This window comes from Natrix helvetica, assembly GCF_964273705.1.
Source record: "Natrix helvetica genome assembly, chromosome: 3".
Classification (NCBI taxonomy): domain Eukaryota; kingdom Metazoa; phylum Chordata; class Lepidosauria; order Squamata; family Natricidae; genus Natrix; species Natrix helvetica.
Genome location: NC_138549.1, coordinates 138673433 through 138699897, shown reverse-complemented (window position 1 = coordinate 138699897; position 26465 = coordinate 138673433). Strand labels below are relative to the sequence as shown.

The 26465-nt window shown below is 37.4% G+C and overlaps 1 protein-coding gene and 1 long non-coding RNA gene across 7 annotated transcripts in view; one reads left to right on the top strand and one right to left on the bottom strand.

Moving 5' to 3' along the window:
- Positions 1 to 26465, top strand: part of SYT2 (synaptotagmin 2) — a 132142-nt gene that overhangs the window by 667 nt on the left and 105010 nt on the right. For 2 of the 6 annotated variants that reach the window (XM_081948871.1, XM_081948868.1), the window contains exons 1-2: positions 284 to 359; positions 1415 to 1587. The gene's annotated coding sequence lies outside the window, so the exon portion shown is untranslated. Of the gene's footprint in view, positions 1 to 283; positions 360 to 1414; positions 1588 to 26465 lie in introns of those variants that run through there. The other 4 variants (XM_081948870.1, XM_081948869.1, XM_081948872.1 and 1 more) reach the window with 3 other exon arrangements.
- The window catches only part of LOC309389918, a 55960-nt gene that overhangs the window by 15578 nt on the left and 13917 nt on the right, over positions 1 to 26465 (bottom strand). The window lies entirely within an intron of this gene.

Here is a 26465-nt window from a genome sequence, read left to right as displayed (position 1 = left end):
AAAAATATATATAATTGGTAAGTAGGAAACCCTGAGATATTTAATTAAATTGTCTCCTTTTGTTCCTTGTTACATTTTTGCTGGAATAAAGGCAAAATCAACTAAAGCTTTGTTTGACCTGATCTCCTTGGTCTGAAATCCACAGGAGGTAGTACCCAACTGCTACCAGCCCCAAGTGCTACTGGATCACATAATCAAGGCAGTAACCTTTCTTGGCAACTGGCTCCCCACAGAGCTGCAAATAAAAGAACTCAGACCATTGCCTGCAGCTGCAAACTCTGCAGCCGTGCGCTTTCTCCACTCCTTTCTGCAGTGCAGTCTGTCATTCAGTCAGCAGGAAAGCTTCTTGGGGTGCGTGGGTGGGTGTGTATGTGAGTGTGTGTGTGTGCGCGCGTGTGTGTGTGTGTTGGAGGTAGGGGGTACCGTGAGTCAGCAATGCTGTGTAGTCCCGGGGAAATTTAGCAACCAAATTGCTTCTAATTAAAACTGCACTCAGCAAATTCACTGGCCTGGATCAAACATGCTGCTCCGCATCTCATCATATTTTGTCAATGAATGCAGTGGGGGAATGCCTCAAGCACAATGCCAGATAAATGAGAATTAGAAAGCCCATTGCTTGGGTAATGTACACTTAATGAGAATAATTCCAAAGTTCTTCAGGCAAAGATATGTGTAAGAATGGGGAAATCTTCCATTATTAATCTGTAGAGGGCAAGTAGTCCTCGACGTAGGACACAATTGAGCCCAAAACTTCCATTGCTAAGTAAGACAATTGTTGAGTGAGTTTTGTATCAGTTTATAATCTCTCTTGCTACAGTGGGTTAAGGGAATCCTGTTCAGTTATTAAATGGGTGTTAAGTGATTGAATTTGCTTGTCAGAAGATTGCAAAAGGTGATTTACATGAACCTAGGAAACTGCAACCAATGCCAGTTGCCAACCATCCAAATTTTGATCACATGACCATAGAGAGGCTGCAATGGTCGAAAGCGTGAAAAATGGACATAAGTCACTTTTTCAGTGCCATTGTAATTTAAAATAGTCACTAGATGAATGGTTATAAATCAAGGACTACCTGTAGTCTAAAATCTTAGCTCACGTAGTTTAGTTAACATTCACATTATCTTTAAAAAAAAATGAAGTAGTAGATGAATAGTTTTTTTTTTCATTGCAATTCTTCTTGTTTCTTCTCTCTCTCTTTTTCCCTTCCATGGAGTTTTAATTTCTACTTCCTGGGTGTTATTGATTAAAACATAACTGCAGAATTATTCAGCTATGAAGAGAAATATATATTTTAGAGTAAATACTAAAACACTACTTAGTGCATAACTCATGAGTTTTCAGAAGACCAATCATTCAATTTCCCAATCTGCCTGAAACGAATCTGGAGTCTTTTGACTACTCTCTGATCTTGAGGACCAGACAAACATGTCTCTTGGAATGGAAGAAACCTTTTCAGGTGGAGAGGTTCACTGAGATGGGAGTAGAGAAGAAAAACAAGACCAACAGTTGCCACTTTCAAGTGTTTCCAGTAACTTCGTTGGACACCAGTGGTGGGATTCACTTATCTTCCCTACCAGTTCGTAAAGGTGAGCAGGTGCTTTGCTTGCACGTGCCACCTTCTGCACATGTGCAGGAGGTCATGCATTACATCGGGGGTGGGTGGGCGGAGCCTCCCACAGCTGTCGCTAATGGTTCACCCAAACCTTAGAGAACTGGCTGAATACCACCTCTGCTGGATACATTATCGGAACTCACCCCCAGCAGCTTTAAAAGTGGCCTTTTTTCTTTCCCCTCTCCTGAAAATCTCTACTCTCCAATTTGTTTTATAACTGATCCTGAGTATCTCAAAAAACAAAACATCTGGCAACAGATGCCTCTTGAACCATTCAGTAAATAGGGTGGATTCAGGCAGATACTGTACTGTTTTCTCCTCTCTCCATGAGCCATCACAAACTGTTTATGGAAACAACTAAGGTCCAAGAGATTTTTACAATATCAGATCTCTGTCCCAAAGGTGCTATTTTCCCAAGAGGCAATTGGACTTTCTTGTTTCATTTCTCATCCAAGAAATGTCTCTTGGAAAAAGAAGAAAGCCCATTGTCTCTTGGAAAAAAAGCACCTTTGGGACAACCATGACCTGGATGACTGAGAATCAAACCATAGACATATCAAGTCTCTGATTATTATGCTATTCAATGACCAGCAGACTCATCTCATGCCAAAACTGAAACTGTATCTTCATCTTTATGAAAATGTTCTCCAAATAGAGTCACCATGAGAATCAACCTTTACAACAGGGATATGCAACTATTTTTTGAAAACCACATTTGGCCTTTGAACAACTCACCAGGGATACATTCTAAAAGGTGAGGGAAGAGACCAGGGTTACAACAAAGAGAGGAGGAAACAAAGTATGAATTTAACTTTAAAATTTAATTACAATTAATTTAATTAATTATAAACAGCATCTCAATCTCCACATCTTTAATAAGGTTCCATTACTGGCCTAAAAACTGCAATTGATCAGCAGCTGTACAATGGAAGAGGAAGAAAATCCATATATCATTGGAGTCACAAGATCACCTTTCATATGAAAATGTTTGAAATGAGATTCCACTTGGTAATATACCTTATAAAAAGACAACAATATTCTTCATTCTGCAAGAAACCAACTGCTATACTTTTATGTCAGCATGGCAAACTTGTAGTACCATCACACAATGCATTAAGGATAAGATAGCTAGGACTGTAGTTAATAATGTTACAGATTCTTCAGCTCTCTCCTAAAAATAAAATACTGGAATTTTAACTGGCACTTACTTATGGCTTCTTTCATGACAAATTTTTTACTCTTCCTTTGATACATGGACACTTGCTTAACAATGGCAAATGAAATTTATGCTCTAATTTTTGTGTGTTGGCTTCACTTTTATTGTAAATAAGAATTTTTTCCTAATATTTGTTCAAAATTATTTTTCCTTCTCATTTGAATTAATTTGCCTTAATAATTAATTAATATCTGGCTTTTGGGTCTGTATAAGGCAATGGAATCATTGAGCAAATTCACACAACACACTAAAAATGTTTAGCATTAACTCAAGATTTTGTCAGCATTCCTGCCCTCTTGGAAGTGGCTGATTTGGCCCAAGTAAAAAAAATAAAGCAGAAAGATTTATTTCTTAAAAGAGAAGAGAAAAAATGGCAAGACACCCACTAACTGACTGCTTTGCAAATGCCTTTCAAATGTGTTTTCATTTAGAATGGATTGGAAATATTTGCTTGACTATATGCTTTAATATTCAAAAGAATAATATTTATCAGTATAAGCAGAGATGTTTTAGGGTATTCTTCAAGCTTTAGTGCATTTTGCAAAAATTATTGTAGTAAATTGAATTCCACTGTACAACATCATTTCTCACAATGAAAATGCAATTTAATGGAGAGTAAAGTAAGACTTTACACTTAGGCAAGAAAAAAATCAAATGCACAGGTACAGAATAGGTGGTAGCTTGCTCAATAGTAGTAACGGTGAGACGGATCTAGGAGTCGAGTCCTAGTGAGTAACCTTAAGTATGAGTCATAGGTGTGCTGTAACTGCCAAAAAAGTCAATGCAGCCCTTGATTGCATCAACAGAGGAATCATATCAAGATCACATAAAGTATTAGTACCACTATAGACTGCTTTATGGAATCCAGTACCACTATTGGAATCTTGAATCCAATTTTAGTCCCTGCAATGCAAAACAGATATCAGGATTTTAGAAAGAATATAGAGAACAGCAACAAAGATGATTAAAACATATGATGAATGTTTCAGGAACTAGGTATGTCTGGTCTAACTAAGGGAAGAGAAGGTCTAGGACTGACATGATAGCAGTCTTCCAATATTTGAGGGGTATCACAAAGAAGAGGAGGACAACCTAGTTTCCAAAGCACTTAAGGGAAAGATAAAAATAACAGATGGAAACAGAACCTAGAAATAAGAATTGTCTTGCATCTACCTGGATTTTTTTTTTTTTTGCAATAAGGACCCTGACATGCCTATGCAAAAAACTATATGCCACTCAACCCTGAACAATGTTGTGCCTGCCTCTTTTACAGTACAAAGTGTATATTAAATGTTACATGTAACAGCTGACTAGATAAATTTGGCTGTATTCAATCATTCCCCACTTAAACCTGTAGACTAAATGCTGCATCTGCTTATACTGTTTCTTGAATATATTTAGGAAGAGATGACATAGCTCATAGTTGCATTATGATCATCGGTTATCCACAAAGCAGATGACTGTGCTAAAATGGTGCTTATTACAAATGTTACAAATTTGTAATATTGATTACAAATCAATATTATTGATTACAAACTAATCAATAATATTAAACAATGACAAGCTCAGTAAAAATAAACATGTTATTGAAAGGTGGAGATTTGCCGTTGCATGAATTTTGAGGGCCAGTTTGGTTAAAGCAGGGGTGGCTGTTACGGGTTCAGCTGAGTTCAGGAGAATGTTATGGGCGGTTCAGAGAACCTCCAATTCCCACCCCTAGCTGGCCCTGCTCATCATGTCCTGTCGCTGCCACCCCACCATGCTCCTTCCAGGAGTCTCCATGCTGCCCGTTTTGAATGCGTGGTAAATGCAGGGCCCATGCAGAGGCTCAGGGAGGGGGGAAATGGGCCTCCCAGAAGGCCTCTGGAGCCTGGAGGAGGCAGTTTTCGCCCTCCCAGAGGCTCGAGAGAAGACTTCGGAGCCTGGTGAAGGACACACACCCCCCGGCCATGGTGCATGGAAGCCGACTGTGCCATGCCCACCATGGCACCCCCCCCCCCCAGCAACTCTTGCTCTTTTCAGCAAGAGAATCTGTTGCTGAAATTTTTGAAGCCCACCCCTGGGTTAAGGCACCAGGCTAGACACCAGGAATCTATGAATTGTAGTCCTGCTTTAGGCCTGAAACCAACTGGGTGACTTGAATTAGTTACTTTCTCTCAGTCCTAGGAAGGAGGCAATGGAAAACCACTTCCAAAAAACCTTGCCAAGAAAATGGCACTTGTCCAAGCAGTGTTCAAGAATCCGACAGTTGAATGGAAGAAAAATAACCCTTACATTTTATTTTGTTGTTATAAAACAGTGTAATATTTTTAAAGACTTATAAAATGAAATAAAGCTGCCATTTCAAGAAAGGCTACCTCTGGTAAAAGGAACAAAGTTGCAAACACAAATTTATAACGGACCTCAGCCCTATCACCTGGCAACTGGCAAAATGTAGCACTTTTCCTGTAATGCTACAATTGGTTAAACGAGAATAACCTGTAATTGCAATGGCCCTTTCATAAATTAAATGTAGTAATTCAGGCATGTCCTTGAACTGAATGCCTCCTTGAGACTGTGGGGAGCACATGCATCTGTGAACCATGGCAGAAACTGGAAATATTCCTGAAAATAACTGAACAACTGGCAATGGTTAAAATGACTGATGAGTTTATAACCAGTATCCAGTTCTTCCCTGCTCTATCAATCAAAGTGCATTTCTGGGTGCATACTGTTCCCAGTATGCTCAAGACCATACTGTTTGTTCCAGATTGCTTAGATCTACTAATCTATCAAAGAAACGAACACTGTAGCAAAAGCCAGCTTGCCGTTATCAGCTGCCAGGGTTTCAGATTTTTATGGAAATAAAAAAAGCTAAGGACCTTCAAACTTTGGATTACAGTGTTCTAGGATACAGTATGAGCACAGGAGAAAAAGGAGAGTGAAGACCAGAGACACAATCACTGACTTCCTATAGTGAGAGCAGAGCTGTTGAAGACCTTAGTTTAGATACACATGGCATGATTTTTAATACACAAGGAAAAGAAGGGAAACAACAGCAATGAGAAATGTTAAGGAAATGTTATTGCAATTCATGAAAATTGACTCTATTCTTCATATGTATGGAACAAAATATAGGAGAAAGCTCTTCCTGATAGGTAGATTATATATAATGGGATGAAAACAATCCAGACTAAAAGTAGGAAACTACTTTCATCCTCCTGAATAAAGCCCAGAATATTACAACCCAAAATCAAATGAGACTATTACATCTTTAATCATGGCCACATAACAGATGCAATAACGATTATTGAGTTGGAAATGATGGTGTCATGTTGCAAAATGATTAGGCTCTTTCTAATTCCAGCCTGACAGCCAATTTGCAGTAGTGATTAAGGCACAATGGTAGAAACCAGGAGACTATGAATTCTACTCCTGGTTTAGGCATAAAGCCAATCATTATTTCTCAGACTTGCCCACCTTTTTTTTTTCAGCCTTAAAAAGAAGCCAATGGCAAACCACTTCTGAAAATATTCCCTAGAAAATTGCAGGTTTTTGTCTAGGCAATTGTCAGAAATCAAAACTGATTTGAAGGTATTAAAAGCCCAATATGTTGATTGTATAGACCTTAAAAGGTACTGAGCCCAGAACGAAACTTGATGGACAATACATTTCATTTCTGTCCTGTTTTCCAAGAAACAATTGGAAACCATTCTTTGTATAGCAGCTACCAACCAGATATGAACCTCTGGTTAGAAGAATTTTGAGAATAACACTAGGTTAGTCATATGTCCCATTGCAAATATTTTTGCCTTCATTGGTGTTTAAAAACTTGGCAGATGAAAGGACTATTGGAATGTGTGGCATGCAACATTTACTAAGGATGATCCTCAATAGCACACAAAACCCAATCCCATCTCTTTAAATATAAAAACTCAGGATGTTTTTATTGTTCCGAAGTACCTTAGTATAAGTTTAATACAGTTGTACCAATATAATCACATGCCTTATTCATTATTTTAAATAGCCTTCTGGCTTTCTCATCATGGATATTTTTGGATTAAGAAACAATATCATATCTCAGCTAGCTATTATCTCCCAGCATACTTCAAGGCATATTTATATCAAGCTATTGCAAAGAAATTACTAATGTCTTAATGTCTTGCCTGCAGATAAACAGTTCTTCTTCTTAATGTATTTCAGCATTTCTAACTGGTTAATTTATCAATGTTAATTATTTTTTATTCCTTTACATTGCCTGAGAATTTCAGATAGGATGAACTCTGAAGTAGAATGAGCAAAAATTGCATCTGACTTTCAGGCCTCAACTAAGAAAATATGTAACAATGACAAACTTGTTTCTTTCAACAGATTCTTTTAGTTGAGCTTGTTGATCAGAAGGTCGGCAGTTCAGTGGTTCGAATCCCTAGTGCCGCACAATGGAGTAAGCTCCCATTACTTGTCCCAGCTTCTGCCAACCTAGCAGTTCGAAAGCATGTAAAAATGCAAGTAGAAAAATAAAAACCACTTTGGTGGGAAGGTAACAGCTTTCCATGTGCCTTTGGCATTTAGTCATGCTGGCCACATGACCACGGAGACGTCTTCAGACAGCGCTGGCTTTTCAGTTTTGAAACAGAGATGAGCACCACCCCCTAGAGTTGGGAACGACTAGCACATATGTGTGAGGGGAACCTTTACCTTTTAAATATCTGCTATAAGGTTGTGTGAGCCATCTCAGTTCTCCAAATATCTTTCTTTAATTCTTGGTGACAAGGTATATATGCCCAAAATTTTTTTATTAAAGTGTACTTACATTTACAATGTAAAGTGTGAATATTGGAGATTTGGAAACATGTTATCATATGCAAATACTCATTAGAGCAGATTATCAACTTTAAATACCACCTTGAGAATTTGTGCCAGGTTTTGGCCACCATGCTTTCAGGATTGAGATAAGCTGGAATGGATTCAGAGAAGGGCAATTAAGTCTTGTGAAGAAGCTGGGCGTGCTTAGTTTTTAAGAGAACAGTCTTCATATAGAAATACTCTTCCTTTATAGTATGTGAAAAGATGTTGCACCCCAAAAAATCATCCTCTTTTGTTTAATTCAATTGTGCATCTCACAAAATAATGGCTTTAAGTTACATTGCATAGAGGCACTTCCAACTGGATATTAGGGAAATCTCATTAAGAGGAGTTTTATAGTCAAATCAATGACCCAGAATGGATTCTCCCTGACTGTATGTGTGCAAGATGCCAGACAGCCATTTGTTGGGTATATTTAATTTGGTTTCCTTTATTAGGCAGGAGTTAGATTTGATTTTAATACCTCTTCCAATTCTGCAGTTCTGACATAATAGTATACCAAGTGAGCAGAGTAGCAACTGTGCTTTCTTCGACAATATTGTTGAAGCCTGAAATGGATATTCTCTGCCTGTTTACTTATGCAAGAGTGTTTCCAAATGATGCTCTGTGTTGGTAAAAGATAGCTAGGAAAGACAATATAAGGTATTGTTCAGACATCCCAAAATATTGAAGTTTTTTCTTTTCTATCATAAAATATTATGATCTCCTTTGTTAGATTTATCATATTTTATCATATGATACATCTCATATTCTTATGTTGTTTACAAGTCAAACAATCTTGTAATGACAATACTCATAAACTGTGCCATAAACAGATTCTATAATGTTGCGTGCGTACCAATGGTGGGTTTCAAAAATTTTTAGAACCTCTTCTGTAGGTGTGGCCTGCTTTGTGGGAGCGGCTTGCCAGCCATGTGACTGTGTGGGAGTGGCTTGCTGGCCATGTGACCAGGTGGGAGTGGCTTGCTGGCCATGTGACTGGGTGGGCGTGGCCAACTTGTAAAATGTGGTGAAATTCACTTAACAACTCTCTTGCTTAGCAAACAAAATGTTGGCTCAGAAATTCTGGCATTTGAAGCACGCAAGTCTTAAAGCTGTCAAGTTACAAGACCCTTGCACCCCTAACCCTTTAGAAAAAAAACCAGGGGTGTTCAAACTTGACAGCTTCAAGACTTGTGGACTTCAATTCCCAGAATTCCTCCTCTTGCTCTTCATCTTGATGATGTGCGGACAGGCGGGGGGAGGGAGCTGGAACCGGTTCTAAATGGCACTGTGGATTTGTGGAACCTCTTCTATAGAAGAGGTTAGAACTGGCAGGAACCCACCCGTGGTGCATACCATGTGAGCAGAGCAACAACTGTGCATGTGTGTATGTATATATAGGTGTTTGTGTGTGTACTGTAGATATGTATACATGATATGTTTAGCACAGTACTCAACTGCTGATATGCCATATCCTTGGCTTGCATCTGCAAAGGTTACCATAACTATGTGTCTAACAGAATATATTGTAACTTATTCCAATTCAGCCTCTTTCGGAAATTTCATGGTGTGAGAAAAGTTGCATCTGTTAAACCTGAATAGATTTTAAATCTAATAGAATCAAATATCCGAGACAGTGCTACTAGTCCAAAGCAAATGCATAGCAAACAATTCAAATTTGAAGGCTACATGTGAATATCCCTTATTCACCATGCAGTTTGCATAGCCTTGGGAAGCCCAGATCATTTTTCCTCAGTGTCCAACCAATCAGCCATTAGCTGATTGGTCTGTCAGAGATGGAAATTGCTGTTCCCAGGTTTGTTTGTTTTTTGTTATAAGCTGCAAATTAAAATTAATTTCACTCAAGATTCGCAGCAGTTCTTGAAAACAAGACCACTACTTCCTCACGGCTGACAACAAATGTCACCCAGCTATGACTGATTTGGCTGGTAGAGAGATGTGGGAAGAACACTAAAGGATAATGAGAGTTAAATATATTAATATAATTGCCAATGTATGCACACATAATTGGCAGAATACAATGGGGTAAGGGTTGCTTTGTTGACAGTAGTAGTTATTTCCATTGGGGAAGAGGTAAGAATTGCTGGTTTCTTTCTATAATTGATTTCTCATTCCATGCTGGTCCTCTAAACCATGATTACCTTAGGCCACCACTTTCTTGTGAAATATGGGAGTTTCATTATTCACATCTCATTCATTTCACAAACAATATTACAAGAGAAAAAAAACATGACAGTCATGGATCTATGTTCTGCAAAGTACTTACAGTATTGGTAGATATTATATATCTTAAGGTTATGGTTTCCTTCCATACCTATGCAATTACATTTTGCTAGTTGTAAAGTGTTATCAATTCAAAATGTGGTTTATTCTCCAGTATACAAAACATCATCAGTAGGTTTGAGTTGCTGGGAACAACATAATCTACAACCAGTCCTTCCATTCTATCTAGAAATTCCTATACTAGAAAACACAACAGTGAGTATCATCATGAAGAGTTATGTTCCAAGGTGCCAAAGATGGATTTTACACATTATCTTTCTTTTTCTTTACATTGACATTTTCTTCCTGTTGCTCTCAATAGGAAGGAACTAAATGATGCCAGCTCCAAAGCTTATATCCTTTTCTTAGCATTTGGGGATCAGAATAGATGAGCTCTGAGTTTTGCAAAACCAAAACTTTTCCTGCTCCACCTGTGATATGACTCTGCTTTTTGCCTCTATCCACTCCTACTCACCCATTTCTATAGAACTACTATCTCGTAGGAGATCTTTTCTTATCTACAAGAGGAGTATTTTGTGCTCTGAACTGAGGAATATTGATTGCTGAAATTGTCATTATTAATACCATGACATGATGTGCACATTAATTTATTGTTCCTCTGCATACTTTCTTTGGAATTTGCTTAATCATTTTGTAGGTCCCATTGACGCTCTAGGTCTTCTAACACAACAAGAAATCCAACACAATGTAATTGTGCTGTGTGAAATCTCATCATACTTTCTCTTGCCATTAAGAGTTCTCAAAAGCTATGGCAATATTAAGGATTACCATTCATAACCTATCATTTGTATAGATCTATTACACAAGAAGAAAAGTGTTATATGTCTTCTTGTTTTGACATTTAATATTTCAGTTTTCTTGAATACCAGGCAATATTTTTTCCTATTCCAGAAATGCAGCCAATGTAATTTGTACATTTTTGCCCTCTATTTATGATACCCAGGCCAAGTGTTACCTTGAGTCAATCTTTATATGGATTTTTTTTTCAAAGTTTAAACCTAGTAATGAATTATGGCTGCCATTCAAACATACCACCTGTGGCCCTCTGGTGCTTGATGTGTAAGTGTTAGAGCCTTGGGAAATCTTTTTCTTGTTTTTTCTTATCTGGCTAATCAGTTGGACCATGAGGGCAAATCACTGGGAAGAGAGAAGGTTAAGAATACTTTCTATTAAATGCAATGGCCAGTCAGATACATTTCAGAAGTCTGCAATTAATTCCAGAATTTTACTATGTGTTGTGTAAGAATTATTTTCTTTTTTCCATTCCAGGTTCTCTCTATAATGAATTTAAATCAATGGTTCAGTATTACAACATTGTGTGAAAAACAGTTTTATATTCTTATTTTTAAAACCATGTGGATGGGTGGATGGATGGGTGGATGGATGGATGGATGGATGGACAGCTAAAATTCTAATCAATATTGCTAATTTCCCTAATAGGGAAATGTTAATTTCATCTGCTGGGAAATAGCAATTTCTTTTTTCTCAATAAATCACTGCAGAGAAAATTCACTTAGAAATAATTTGGTATAAGAGCAAATGTGTGTATGCTAATTCCCATCTACCAGTTTGCATGCTTGCAAAAGTTTCTTGGGAATCAATATGGCATTCTACTTAAGAAAAGATTACTCACTCATTCTTTATACATAGCTACTAGAATGTATTATATTGTTTGTTAACAACAAAGCAGAGCATGTGAACATTCTATTTGATTAATCATAGAACCGCTGCAGAATATATCAGTTGTAAAGCTCATTTTAAGCACCTTGGTATAGCAAACTTTATAACACCTTGGTATACCTTCAAATCAATTTTTTGTTTGGGCTTGTCTATTAAATTGCAGGTTTGAAACTAGAATATGGCAAGCTATCTTATTCCAATGGTTAAAACTGACACTTTTCTCTATAGGTTAGCTCCACTGACATTAGAAGATAGATTTCAAAGAGGGTGGTAACAAACAGTTTGCAGTAGGCTTTTTCTCCTAAGATTTCCTCCCCCTTTACTTATCTTTGGGCAATGAACAAGCAAGGGTCATACTTAAACAACATCTATTTGACGTAGACTGTCAAACAGATACTCGTAATACCACTCAGCTTCCTACAGGAGACACCAGAATTACACACGGGTATCAGCTTTGTATCGTGCACAGCTTAACATCCAAAATCAGACAAGGGCGTTCACTTAGCCCAATCAGTGGCAGATTAAGGCTCACTGGTGCCCTAAGGACTTACAAATCTTGGTGCCCCCTTCCTTTGCACATACTGTACAAATCTTCATTGGTTTTTTTTTCTCATTCTCAACTTTGTGGTGCCCCCTTTATGCCTGGTGCCCTAAGCACGTGCTTAGTCTGCTTAATGGTTAATACACCACTGAGCCCAATGTAATGCTTTCCCCTTAGCACTTTTGGCTGGAAGATACAAAATGATCTCATTCTCAATATGAGTATATCCTTGTGACCCAAGATATGTAGAAATGATCAAAAGTGTTCTTCTATATAGCCAGTTTTGTACAGAACCTCAAAATGCTGTAATTACCCCATTTCTGACTAACAAAACAAGATAAATTTGTCAACAAGCAATTTCTACTTTCTGACCTCCATCCTGAAATAACGTACAAGATTGCCAGGTTTTGTATGGTGGCATGCAAAATGGGCAAAGAATAATTAAGAGCAATTGGATCTGCCTATGGATAGCTAGAAATGGCTCTGCTTCAGATTAACCATTGGCTATGGGGTGTACATGCCAGGTCAGATATTATATTTTTCTCAGGTTTGACAGGAAAATTTATAATTCTAAGACAGTTTTGGATAATAGTATTGTTTTATTGACAAATATACACATGTGTGTGTGGGGGAGAGTTGTTTTGTTTGCCTATAGCCATATATGTTTTCAATATGTTGTCAGTCCCGGTGCCTCTTTTATCCTTGAAGAGGTGAAAACGTTCATTGTACCAATCTGATAATTTACCACTTTTTAAGAACCACATAGTAAAAGTGCTTATTTTAATACATTTAATCTGTGCTTCATCCTTTTAGTCTTCTGGAACAAGTTTTTTTTTCCTGAAAAATCTTTTCCAATGGAATTGTTTGTATTTAAATTATACCAGCTATTTTAGAAAGATTAGTCCGTTGCAATGGTTGTGCAGACTTTAGATTTTTCATAGCATTGTATTACATATTAATACTCGAGGAAATACTGTCTTTGAAAATTAATAGCAAATATCCTTTTAGAATCTTCCTATTGATAACTATTCATGCACTACTATCCATATAACTTGATGCATTTCTTGTAAACCTATTGCTGCCCATCTGTTGGTCCAGATGTTACTACATGTCTAGAAAATGCCCTGAGTAGCATAATGTAATCAGCAGTAACAATAAGCAGGACATACTAGCCATACCTGTTTCCAAATTTATCATTTTGTTTCTATACCAGCATTGTTTAGGGGAATATAATATATAATGAGATCTAAAAAAGAGTCCAATTCAAATAAAATAGCATGAAATGTGTGTCATATATTTCCTCCAAGAAATTCAAAGATGAAGAATCTAGTGACCTTCCCAACCTAAGTGAGTTTTGTAAAAAAAAAAAAAGTATAAATATCCAAATTACCTTCATCTGAGCCAAATTTCAAGATGCATAGAACTGAATCTTTGTTTCATTTTGCAGCTAAAATACAGCTTGTGTTTAAATTTTCAGCTTGTCTATAACAGTCAAATTAAATTACATTTATTCAGCATATGAAAAGGCTTGTTGGTGAAGTAATTAAGGGGTCTAAATCTTATTTATATAAGAGCCCTGCACTTTTATGTACCATCGATATAGCTAGCATCAGTCAGGGTCCTTGGTATGATAAAGAAATAAGGTAATCCAGTCTTAAAAGAGATGGACTATGTGGAGAATTGCATGAACTTATTTCCGATTAATTCCTACATTGTTTTTTTTGCTTGGAGTTATAGATAACACAGAGATAGATATCTCAGATTGTCTCAGATCTATGTTCTTGCTACAGTCTCTTACAGGAACATGGTAAATAATGGCTGCCCAGTGCAAAGGTTTTATCACAGCTATATATATTTGTATATTGTAGTTTGTGCTGGTTTGACTACACTTGGAATGCTGTGCCTAGTTCTGGTTCTATTTTTGTAAGGTCTTTCTTTGTTATGGTTTTTCTCATCACAGTATTTGATCTTGACCTTCAATCTGCTCTTCACAATTTTCTAGAATTTAGTAGCTTCCTCTTTTTTTGTCATGTCTGAACATTAAGCCATCTTTATTGAGCAGTTGAAATAGTTCTTATTTTGCTTTTATTTTTAGCATCATCCTTCAGTAACCTTACTTCTTTCTTAGCTTTGGCTTCCCTGATACTTGGTCTACAGTTCCAAGCCACCTGGCTGTATTCTTCTTTTGTGACTATGTTCTTTCTAGCTTCATTTTCCTGTACATTTCTTTTTTTTTTCTCCTCAGGTTTTCAAACACTTTTTGTGTAGCCCCTTTGTGTGTGGAGGGGGGAATGAGAGAAAGAGAGAGGGGGGAGGGGGGGAGGGAGGGTCATGCCTGGCATGTGTGTGTGTGTGTGTGTAGTGAATTTGCAACTGTGTCAACTCCCAGTGTTGTCATGGGGAGTGCATGGGGAAGGGGAGTGCATTCGACGCATACTGTCGGCTGGAGTCAGATCTCAGATTACTGCAGCCAGTTTGGGAGGGGTGCATCTTATAGGGGATTTATGACACAGACTGAAGGGAGGGAAGGGACAGGGGTAAAGTTCAGCAATAAATCAAACAAAGCATAGACTTGACTGCGAACAGATCTTGCCTAATGATGCGCCTAATAAATGACTAGTTTTGTATTGAAAACTTGACTCGATACTTATGAATGAATTAGGGCATTTTTAGGAAATCTGACAAACTGATTCTACAACCAATTTTAAAAGTGCACCTAAATAGTTCTATATCATCCTGATGGGGGGAGGGGAGGAGACATGGGAGGGAACAGATGCGGTCCTCAGCTCGATGCTTTATGTATCTTTATAAATGACCCAAAGGATTTTATGGAAGGGAAGCTTATTAAGCAAATGATAGCAAGCTAGGGAATTTGGCTAATTAAGAAGAAAAATCACAATCCAAAATTACTTTAAAAATGTTTAGAGACTGGGATAGGGGATTTTTCAATGAGTAATAAGTGTAAGGTCTTGCATATGAGTAGAAAAAAAATCAAATGTGCAGGTATATGGTGAAACTAGTTTGGAAGTTCAGCATCAGTATCAAGAGGAACTAAGAGTTGAAGTGGACCATTAGTCTTATATGAACAGGTTTACAGAAACTTGGGCTGCATTAACAGAAACATGGCATTGTGTTCATTGTTCTAATGTACTTTTTGTTGATTATGCTAGGAGAATTGTGTCTCTTGCATTTTCAAAGGAACGTGGAAAATCTGAAGTAGGTTCAGGAAAGAACTTAATCAGAAAGTTATAGGAACCAGAATATTAAAGTTCTATATGGAATGGTCAAATAATCTGGGCAGGTTTGGCTTGCAAAACAAAAGAAGATTTGGTAAACTTTTAGAAATTTATAGAGTGCTGTCATTGCAACAAGGGATGGACCTTCTTGCAACTGAAACAGAATAGAACAAAGACTGATTAATTTAAAAGAAAACTGATGATAAGCACCCTTAAGCAAGGCAAAGGCTACCTACAATAGTATGCCATAGGTTTTCAAAAGAGAATGACTTAGCATATTACAGCTGGAATTGGACAACATGTTCTATACAGGCCCTTTTGATTCATACATTCTCTGATTATATAAACTTAAATAAAATTTGTCCTAAATCTTATTTTTTAAAAACTATGTTAGCCTGCTGTTTTTCACTGAGCTAGCAGAAAATATTCTAGCCAGCATAATCTCTCCAGAGGCATTCACTTTGATTTAGTTGGCTTTTACTTCCCTAAAACATGCTTGCTGGAAATTATGAGAATTGAAGCCACCCATCAGGTGGGAGAAAACTGAACATGATCCAACCTATTTTTCAGAATATAGTTAAAGTACCTTGGGGAGAAAGGCAGCCCTTTCAGTTTGATAGTGATAAAACAAACAAAAAGCTTCATCAAAAATATGAAAAAAGGTATAGCATTCAGCCTATTCATTTCCACAGTGAAGTATTACATTACCTCATACTACAGGAAAAACCACAGGAGTTATTAATAAGATAAACATAATGTTCTTCAGTATACTCATGAACAAATTATTGGATAATTGCATGTCAGATGAAATGCTGAAAACTTGTATGAGCACTGGAACCGGGACAGGAGAAAAAAAAATGAAAGCATTAATTCTCAGTTGCCTCCAGTAGATTTCAAACTACACTGGAATCTTATAAGTTGATATTAAGTCCACCTGTTGTGGGAGTGATAAACTCAGTTTAATTCTAGTATGTCAGATGAGGGGAAAATAACCTTTAACAAAATAGGCACCATTAATTCAAGATGCGAAAATATCACATGGAGAAAGAAGGGGAAATAAGGAAACTCCCAGGCGTGGCTCTATTGTGGACCAGACATTTCTGAAAGATGAAGATGGTGCTGTGACAGCAAACTGTGATTTCTAGCCAAAGGTATCTTTCCAGATAAAGGAAAGACCAAGAAATTACCCGCCTGCACCAGAGGTGGGATTCACTAACCTTCCCTACTGGTTTGCAAATGAGAGCACACTCGCGCACAGCCTTAAATTGTGACCACATTTTGCATAGAAATGTCAATTAGTTGCAACCTGCTGCTAACAATCCTGGTTGCATGATCTGGTTGCATGATCTGCAATCTTTCAACTGGGCTATTTTTCAACTCAGTTTTAGAACTCTTTCAGAGATGATCTAGATCCAAGTTCAGATAAGCCTAATTGACAAGTTATAGGAATAGTGGAAGGACTGCAAGGAGGGGGAGATTCTTCCTCACTTCACATCCATTTTGCTAAATTCCATACCCTCCCTGAGAACCCTCCCATTTCCCCATGTTTTTATTCTGACACAGTTATTTTTGGATATAAGTGTAATGTTCCTTCAAAAGTATGCTGGACCCATGTTCAGAAATAGCTTGACTGACAAGTCACAAGCACAAAGCATTGCCATGTGTGCTGTCTGCCAAGTGGTCACCTTGAGTAAGAGTAAATCTAGCATCCGAAACACCTCCCTATGCTCACCCCTACCCCACCATATATTAGGGGAAACAATTGGTGGTTATTCCTCCCCCCTCCCCAAGGCAGGTGATCTTCAGTGAGAGGAAAAAAAGGAAGGTTAGAGAATTTACCAAATGGTTTCATTAATCTTTAGCCTATTATAAGGAAATATCGCTTGGTGTTCTTTTCTCTAATATAACCCTTCCAACAATCTTGTAAGCAGAGTAAAACCATTCAATTATAATTTCAGCAGTTGGGGGGGGGGGGATGCATGATTTCAACTTGGATCTCCCCATTCCTTCTCTAACATCCAGATTTGAAATCTCTTCTCGGGTCTTAATGTGAAAAATAGGCACAAATGTGCTAATATTGAAAAATTATATTTGAACAAAACGTATGCAGTTGAAATCTATGTTTGCTAATACAGATAAATTTATCAGGACAAATATTTAAAATGTATAGACACATTCACATCAAATGCTGTTTGCCTTCGCATTTTGCCACAGCAGCTTTGTCTTTGGATAACAGAAATGATTCTCTCTGCTGCCTCCTTGCTATAGTCTCAAGGTGAAGGTGCCTTTGCTTCACCAATTTCTTCTCTGTCTTGAAGTGCTGCTTTCCTGACAGCTCCTTGATGCAGGTTGGTATGCAAAATATATTGAGCTCCTGCCCAGAAAGGAAACAGTCTTTGTTCTGTATTCCCATGTTGATGAGAGAAGGTAAGCCAAACATTTTTTTGCAAAAAACAAAACCCTGCAGCTTTAGTAGTTGTTGTGGGAAATGTTGGAAATTTTGATGAGGCTGGATCATTTCTTAATATTTGCATGACAAAAGAGACATATGAAAAGATGCTTCATGTGGTAAAATGTGAACATTTGTTTTAGAGGAAAGGTGCCATAAAAGGCAAGCCTAAATTATCATGTAGATGAACTAATATTCCAGTGGGACACAGTTACAATAAGGCATTTTACCTCAGAAAGAGAGTAAGGGAAAGAGAGAATAGAGACACTTTTCTTTCATTTTCTATAATATTATAACCAGGAGTCATTCCATCAATCTGAATTATTCTGACCAAATGCAAAGAACTACTTTTTTTTTAAGCATATGGAATTTATGATCACATATTTCATTTGATTGATGTTAAAAGGAGAGTAAACAAAGTTATATCTCATCCTTGCCCAACATGGTGCCTTCCAAATGTATTGAGACACAAACTCTCAGAATGATTCATAGGCCATAGTAGCTAGGACTTTGAGGAGCTATAACTCTGATTAATTCAGAGGTGCCAGGTCATGGAAACTGTCCTATGTAGAAATTATAAAAGTGAGGAAGCTGTATGATAATGCACTATGGTACAGATGAAAAGGTCTACCATATTGGCATCTAAATGTGTGTGTGTGTGTGTGTGTGTGTGTGTGTGTCATATGCATTTTATTGAAGATATGGCTTATTTTTGCAGCTACAATGCTTAGATTCCCTGCTTATGCCTCAAAATGCTAAAGTCTTGGCGATAAAACTATGCAGCCGCTATTAGTCAGAATGCCTAAACATTGTATTAACTCTTGGAATACAATAGAAGCCACTGCCAGCTGTTGCATGATTATATAGAGGTACCTAATTGGTCAACAATAGGAATAGAATGTTTTCATCTAATTTAGCAAATCCCCCACATAATGGCACAAAGTCTGTATTTGTGAGTCATCCGTCATTTGTCCAGAAGCCACATATGTGAAAGGATAGTTATTGTTTCAAATGATTAGGCCATTTTGTATACAAAAGAACAGATAATGAGTAAATTCATCTTAAAATTACTGATGAAAACCTTAAGACAATGTCGCTTTTTTAAATTCAAGTTTATAAAGAGCTTATTAAGAGCTTTAAGGAAGATAAAATTTCAATTGTATGCAGTATATACAGTTGAAACAGTACCAAAGAGCCCCAATGAGCCTTCGATGCCTGAGAACCATATCAGATTGGCTGCTTTGCTGATTTTTACTGGTCTTCAATGAATATATGGATATGGACAGAACAGACTTTTAATTTCAGAGACCTCTCTTGATCACACAATTAGATGCTAGTGCTGCTAAAAATGGCTCACAGCATTCTCTCAAATGCCCCTTTATCTTAATAATGCAACTTACAGACTTTTCAAACCATTGGGGTAGGTGGTGCAGACAAGAGTCCCATCCACCCAAAAGACAAAAAAACCATGTGACATGAAGAAGCTCGTCAACAAGTGAGGACAACTCCCTCCATTACCAATTGAGCAGGCTGCTCCAAAGAACCAAGGCCAGCTAATGCAAGAAAGTCACGCTTCCCAACTAGGTTGACCATGAGTGAGCAAGAAATAGGAGGAAGCACATTGTGCCAATGACCACTTTGGGAGGAAGAGATCATTGGCTCTAGACCCTAACTCATAATTCCCATAGACTAAAGTCTCATTATTTGCGACTTTATATCAATGTTTTTATGCTGTAAAAAGAAGAGAACTGTAGCAAATATTGAGAATCAGTTATAGCAATCATGCCAAGAATATCAACATGCATAGAATTCAACAGCCCAAAACAGAATTATTTCAGAACCAGTAACTGCATAGAGGAAAATGAATCACTTTGCTAATTATATTCCAAAATTTCATATACTCTAAAATTTTCATTTAGTGGAGATAGCCACATTCATATGATTAAGCTATCATATGTACTAATTATGCAATAGTACGTATCACATATCAAGGTTCTTCTGCATACTCAGTTGAAAAGAAAAAAGGAAACAGACCTTGTACTACTCTATACCTGCAGGTTAGAACAGATGGTTTAAAACAGCTTTCTCTTATTGGTCCAATGCGGTGTTAAAATCTTGTATGATCATTAAGTAAGCTTGGGAGTACCCACATCCTTCTCTACCTGTGGATGTTCACCATGGGACAGAAGAGGACTGCTCTCTAGCCTACCGTAATTAGAATGTCTTTCCAGGGAATGTAGGATCTTATTCTAAATACAATTTAAGATATTTAGCTTTGGCTATTTGGGGAGAATGTTGCTAGGAGAAACTTTTACAATAGTTAGGTAAAGTAAATGTTTAACAACATTTGATTAGTCAATTAGAGGAGAGGCTGATTTTTCATTGAAATACAATACCAGGAAAATTTCTCATTGCTGGTGTCATAAATCTTCGTGCAACACTGGAAGTACTTGAAGTTAAACAAAAAAGACCAATGAGCAGCTGTAAAATGCTGTAGAATAATAAGCAAAGCATAGGTCAGCCAGGATGTCCAGCTGGATGGCAATAATACTTGTCGCCAAATAGATGAAAAGCAATAGCACTTCCTTTTCTTTAGAAACCAACTTCTACTTGTGTGCAAAAGGAAGGTCTGTAGGATATAGTCAAAAGATTCATAATGGCCACAGCAATACAATTAAATCTGTATCTGTTTTTCAAATATGTTGCAGACACATTTGTTGATTCACAATTAAGGTAATGACATGGGATTATTTTAATTGTGGCTTGCCAGGAAATCTTTTACCTATTTTAAAATACAGCTTCTCTCCAGCCTGGCTTTAACATTCCACATTAATTGTACTGATAAAACAATATTCAGCACTGAATAAAAATTTCTCTCAAATTCTTTCCTCTTTAAATAGGAACTATTTGCTGAGATTTAAGGAAATATCAACTGTTTTCCATCTGTTTTCCACTCCCAAGTAGGATGGGAAGTCCTGATCTCTGAAATTCTGGAGAACCCCAGAGAATGAGTGTATAAGTGTATAAGCTTTGGATGTGGTTTGACTTAGCCTCATCTATAAGTCTGCCATTAGAGATTGGAAATCATGATTTATAGCTTTGGTAATGTGGAAATCAGCCACAGTGATTTATAAGCCATAGTGAATAGCTTTGGTCTAATAGGTAAACCCAACCTTTTTTTTTAATTAAAAAAACACTATTAAATAAAGGCTTAAACTCAACCTTTGGGGGGAATTAGGAGGCCAAAGCACCATATGAATAAGTAAGAGGTTCCCCCATTTTAAAGTTCACCTGTACTGTCAAAATTAAGGTATTCTTTTAGTGATCTCTACTGCTGTGTTCTTCATAGCATTTTGGTCTGCAGGAATCAGCAGGTGCACAGATATAAATGTGATCATGAGCTCTAATTGCATTAGATCAGGCTGCTCTTCAGGTCCAAACAGCAGGGGCTTATATATATAACTTAGTTATACTACATTAGGTAAGAGCAAAATTAGATGATTCTTTAAAACAGCATGAATACCTGAAAGATGAATATTAAAATTTCTATATATTTGTTCCCATATAAATTGTAACTGCGTTTTGACAGACAGTTTTTAAATTCTGCTTCTGGCAGAATTCTGTGGTCGGGACAAGGAGACTGACTCTTCAACAGCTGTAAAAAGTATTTGCATATTATTTCATTCTTGATACATTGTTCAATTGTTCAGTCTAAAGTTGAAGTAAGTTTCCTAAATTTCAGCTAAAGAATTATCCCCCGTAACCTGTGTTCGCTTCCTTTGCACTGGGTGTGCTCTAGTTGGCTTCTTGACTTGCATTCTCAGCTGAATAGGTGTTGAATCAGAAAACTGGATGCTTCTCAATGGTACTGGCTAGGGAATATTTGCAGGACTACAGGTTTCTCAAAGGCATCTGGTTTGACATTCTAGTAAATGAATGTATGTCAAAACAAGCCTTTGTTTTGGCCCCGCAGGACTGTTACATGCTTGCTTATGATGCAATTTCCTAAGGGCAGGGATAACATTGGTATGGCTTCAATTAGACTACAGTGGGTCCAGAAGCAGTGGTGGGATCCTACTGGTTTAACAACTGGTTCAGTGATCGCTCACTGAGTGCATGTGCGTAGTTTTGAGAACACTTACTTTCTGCATTACTGCTGGGGAGGAAAAGAGCAGAGGTGCGGTTATCCATTCTGCCACGTGACTCAACTGAGAAGATAAAGGTTAGTAAAGCGCAGGGGCAGGGTCACTTCCTCCTTGGAGCAAACTGGTTCTCTCCCTGCTGATCATCGGAGCTACCGGTTCACTTGAACCTGTCCGTACTGGTAGAATCCCACCCCTGGTCCAAGGATGCCCTATGCTGATACTGATCTCTTTGTCCAGAGTACCCTGGAATGGAACATATTATACTTGTTTAGTACTTTCAGTGCATGTTGATTATATGATTAAATATGGTTATTGCAACATATTCTGGATGGAGCTTTTGCTTTGTCCATTTGAAGCTTATTATTACAGAAGTGCTCACTGAAAGGAATTTTGACATTGATCAAACAGGCTTTAAAAGGGGGAACATGCCATTTCAGGCTAAGTTTCCCCTGAGTATTTCTTTGACATGGCTAATTTATATCTTTTGCAAATATATATTATTTTCTTAAAAGCAAAATTCCCCTCTCTAAGCCACAAAAGACGTCTATCAGACCCATAAGTAATCTGTGTAGACAAAAATATATCATTGTCAGAGTACATTCAGTAATCATTGACCTCCTTGTTTAATTATTTACACTGAAGTATTTCTGGCAGTATAAATTGCTAAGGGAATAAGGCTTATCTGTTTGAAATATAGTAGTCAAAACAAAATATACAGGATGACATGCTTTGGTCCTGCCAATCAAACACCTATTAGGAAATTAGTATATTGATTTACAGCATGGGAAAAGATGGCTCAATGCTACAAAGAAAAGCAGGGGTCAACATATTTCAGTTCAGGTTTTAAAAATACAACTTCCCTCAAGAGGTTAATAAAAAGCCTGAGACAAGAAGAAGCTGAATGTCAGAAAACCTATGCATCTTTGGATATATCAGCAGCAATGTGCAGGTAATCCTTGACTTACAACAGTTTGTTTAGTGACCTTTCAAAGTTACAACAGCACTGAAGAAAGTATGATTTATTACCATTTTCACACCTATGACCCTTGCATCATCCCAATGATTATGTGATCAAAATTCAGCTGCTTGGCAACTGGTTCATATTTATGACATTGTTGCGTGCCAAGGTCATGTGAACAAAGTCAATGGGGAAGCTATATTCATTTAATAACTAAGGCAAGAAAGGTTGTAAAAAGGGGGCAAAAGTCACTTAACAAAAGTTTCACTTAACAACAGAAAATCTGGGGCTCGTAAGTCAAGGACTACATATACCTGTTCAGATCAGGGAACTGAGATATATATATATATTTTAAAAAAGCAATCCAACCATATGAAGACTGTAGGCTGCAGTGTGTGTGTCTGATGGAAAGAAAATGCTCCTTAAAAATGCAGGATGACAGGAACATCTCAAACCATCTCTGCCAAATACTTGACCTGAGAAGGCTACTTAAACATAATGGGATAGAATTGCAGGGTGAATTATAATTGCTTTTCTTGCTGATGACTCTGCCACATTTTACTATGCTGAAACAAGCAATAGAATAATGCTTCTGAAAAGCTTGACTTTGATTTAATTCATATCAAAAATATGTGAGCAGGAATCCCTAATGGAATGGAAAAATTATCTGAGCAAACAGAAGCTTATGATTTGAAAGCTAGAGAAAAATCCTGCTTTATCTGCAAAAGCAGGTAGTCACATTTTAGGGCATTTTCTCCACAAGGAAACAGAAACCTGACGAGCATTTCAGAAAGGCAAATGGAGGAGAGAAGTATCCAACATGGAGATGTTGCTCTTCAAGAGAAGAAAAAAAAACTGGGAAAAGACTGAAGAAGACACCTCTATAGTCAAAGGGAAGTTGGAAGGATGCATCTTGAGAAAGAGATGTTCCAGAAAAGTCTTATTAAGAGCTAATGATGATGACGACCTTCTGAACTCAGTTTGATCTGTCTCTCTGGACTCCAAATTTCTTAGTGATATCTGTGGAGACAGAAAAGGACATCAAAGTTGACATTATTAATGGTGATTGCTCAATAACAAGCTAGATAGATATTCCCTGTTGAAAAAAAACATTTATAAAATCTGATTTTTTCTCAGAATGTTGAGAATCTACTGATAAGAGAGTTGTTTGATAGTGGACAGGAGATAAGTATAAATAAATACCAGCAAAGCAATGTATAGGAAGTAATTCCACTAAATTCTGCCAAATGAAATTTAATTATCAGAACATAGAGTAATTCAGACAAATTTGGTGATACATTTCAAAATTGTAAAAATGTCAAACAATACTGCGTGTGAACAATACTGCGTGTGAAATGTTCTCGAGTCACATGAAAAAAGAGAAAAAGCAAGAAAAATATAAACATGCAATACTGTAATATTTAGTGGGTGAGAAAATCCAGTGCTCTGCTGTCGTCCCATTGAAACAAATGGAGGAATAGGCGTTTTATAATATTTTCATTTTTTTCTGCTAAATCTGATAAGGTGTAAGGTAAGGATAAGGTATTCAGTAAATAGAGTCAGATTTGACTTTTGTAGAAAGCAAATTTGGAAGCTTGTCAAACTTTTGTGGAGAAGTATGTGCTTAGCCCTAGATCAATGGTGGGAAAAGCTATTTCAACATTAACTACTTTCAAAAGAAGTTACTTTGTTTTAGTAGAAAACACAGTTCAAATTATATCAAAATTTTTGAATCTGAAGCTTATATTACAGTATATTACATTCCCAAAGACAATTGAGATAAATTTGACTGTAAAGATATTATGGTTGGATATGTATTATCCACAGGAAGATGAGAAAATAAGGCCAATAGGAAAGGGAACCAGCAACTTCTACACTATCCTTATGGAAACCTTGAAAGAAGTTCAGTCCTCAAGGGCCCACTAATCCTTCCGACTGAGAAAGAGGTCTTATTTTCTCTCTTTATAACAATGCTACATGGCAATAAAAAGAAATGGGAGTAAATGAAGCATCAAATTGGAATACAAGGAATCCAGATCTGAATTGATTCTGAAATAAGTTAAAACAATAAGTAAGTTGACTGGATGTATGGTTAAGGTTAGTATTTGATTTATTTTTTGAGACATTCTGGTAAACATTGCCTAACTCTCATTCATTCTACTGATGTTTATTTTACAGATGTGTACAATGCCTAAGTATAGATAAATGGCAAATAAATCTACTATTATTATAATTTGGAATATCCTTCAGTGTTTATTTGATACTTTGGTCTATATGGATTTTCTATGAATGACTTTTGTTTAAGTAAAACAATATATGTATGTATGTATGTATGTATGTATGTATGTATGTATGTATGTATGTATGTATCAGGGGTGGGTTCCTGGCAGTTCTAACCTCTTCTATATAAGAGGTTCCACAAATCTACAGTGCCATTTAGAACCGGTTCCAGCTTCCTTCCCCCCTACTCCACACCACACTTGCCCTGCCCGCCGCTCACTGATTGGCTGGCTCACCAATCGCCCCACCTGCCTCTAAGGGTCCTATCTAAACCTTAAAGTCTTAAAGCTGCCAAGTTTGAACACCTCTGGGGTTTTTTCTAAAGGGTTAGGGGTGCAAAGGTCTTGTAACTTGACAGCTTTAAGACTTGCACACTTCAATGCCAGAGTTCCTGAGCCAACATGACTGGAGGAGGAATTCTGGGGGTTGATGTCCACAAGTCTTAAAGCTGTCAGGTTTGAACACCCCTGGGGTTTTTTTCTAAAGGATTAGGGATGCAAGGGTCTCGTAACTTGACAGCTTTAAGATTTGCGTGCTTCAAATGCCAGAGTTTCTGAGTCAACATTTTGGTTGTTAAGCAAGAGAGTTGTTAAGTGAGTTTCACCACATTTTACAAGTTGGCCACACCCACCCAGTCACATGACTGCCAAGCCACTCCCACTCAGTTACATGGCTGGAAAGCCACTCCCACCCAGTCACATGGCCAGCAAGACACTCCCACAAAGCAGGTCACACCTACAGAAGAGGTTCTAAAAAACTTTGAAATCCACCACTGGTATGTATGTATGCATATATGTATGTATGTATCTGGGTGGGTTGATGCTGGTTTTACTACTGGTTTGCAATCCCTGCACGTGCCAGACACACGCTGCCTGTGCTGTTCAATCTAAATTGTTCTTCACGCATGCATAGAACTAAATTGTTCTATGCATGCGTGAACTGCGGTGCTTTGCATGCACAGTCACTAAAAACCAAAATGGCGGTGGCTCAGCAGCTGCAAGGGAGCTAGTTCGTGGGCATGGCAGACCTGAGTCACTGCCAGTTCTGCAATCCAGACCTGAATTCCACTACCGGGTGGGTCGAACCAGGCCGAACTGGGAGCAACCCACCTCTGGTATGTATGTATGTATGTATGTATGTATGTATGTATGTATGTATGTACGTACGTACTATTCCTGGCAAGCAATGAAAGTAGTAAGAAAAATAAAAGATATTT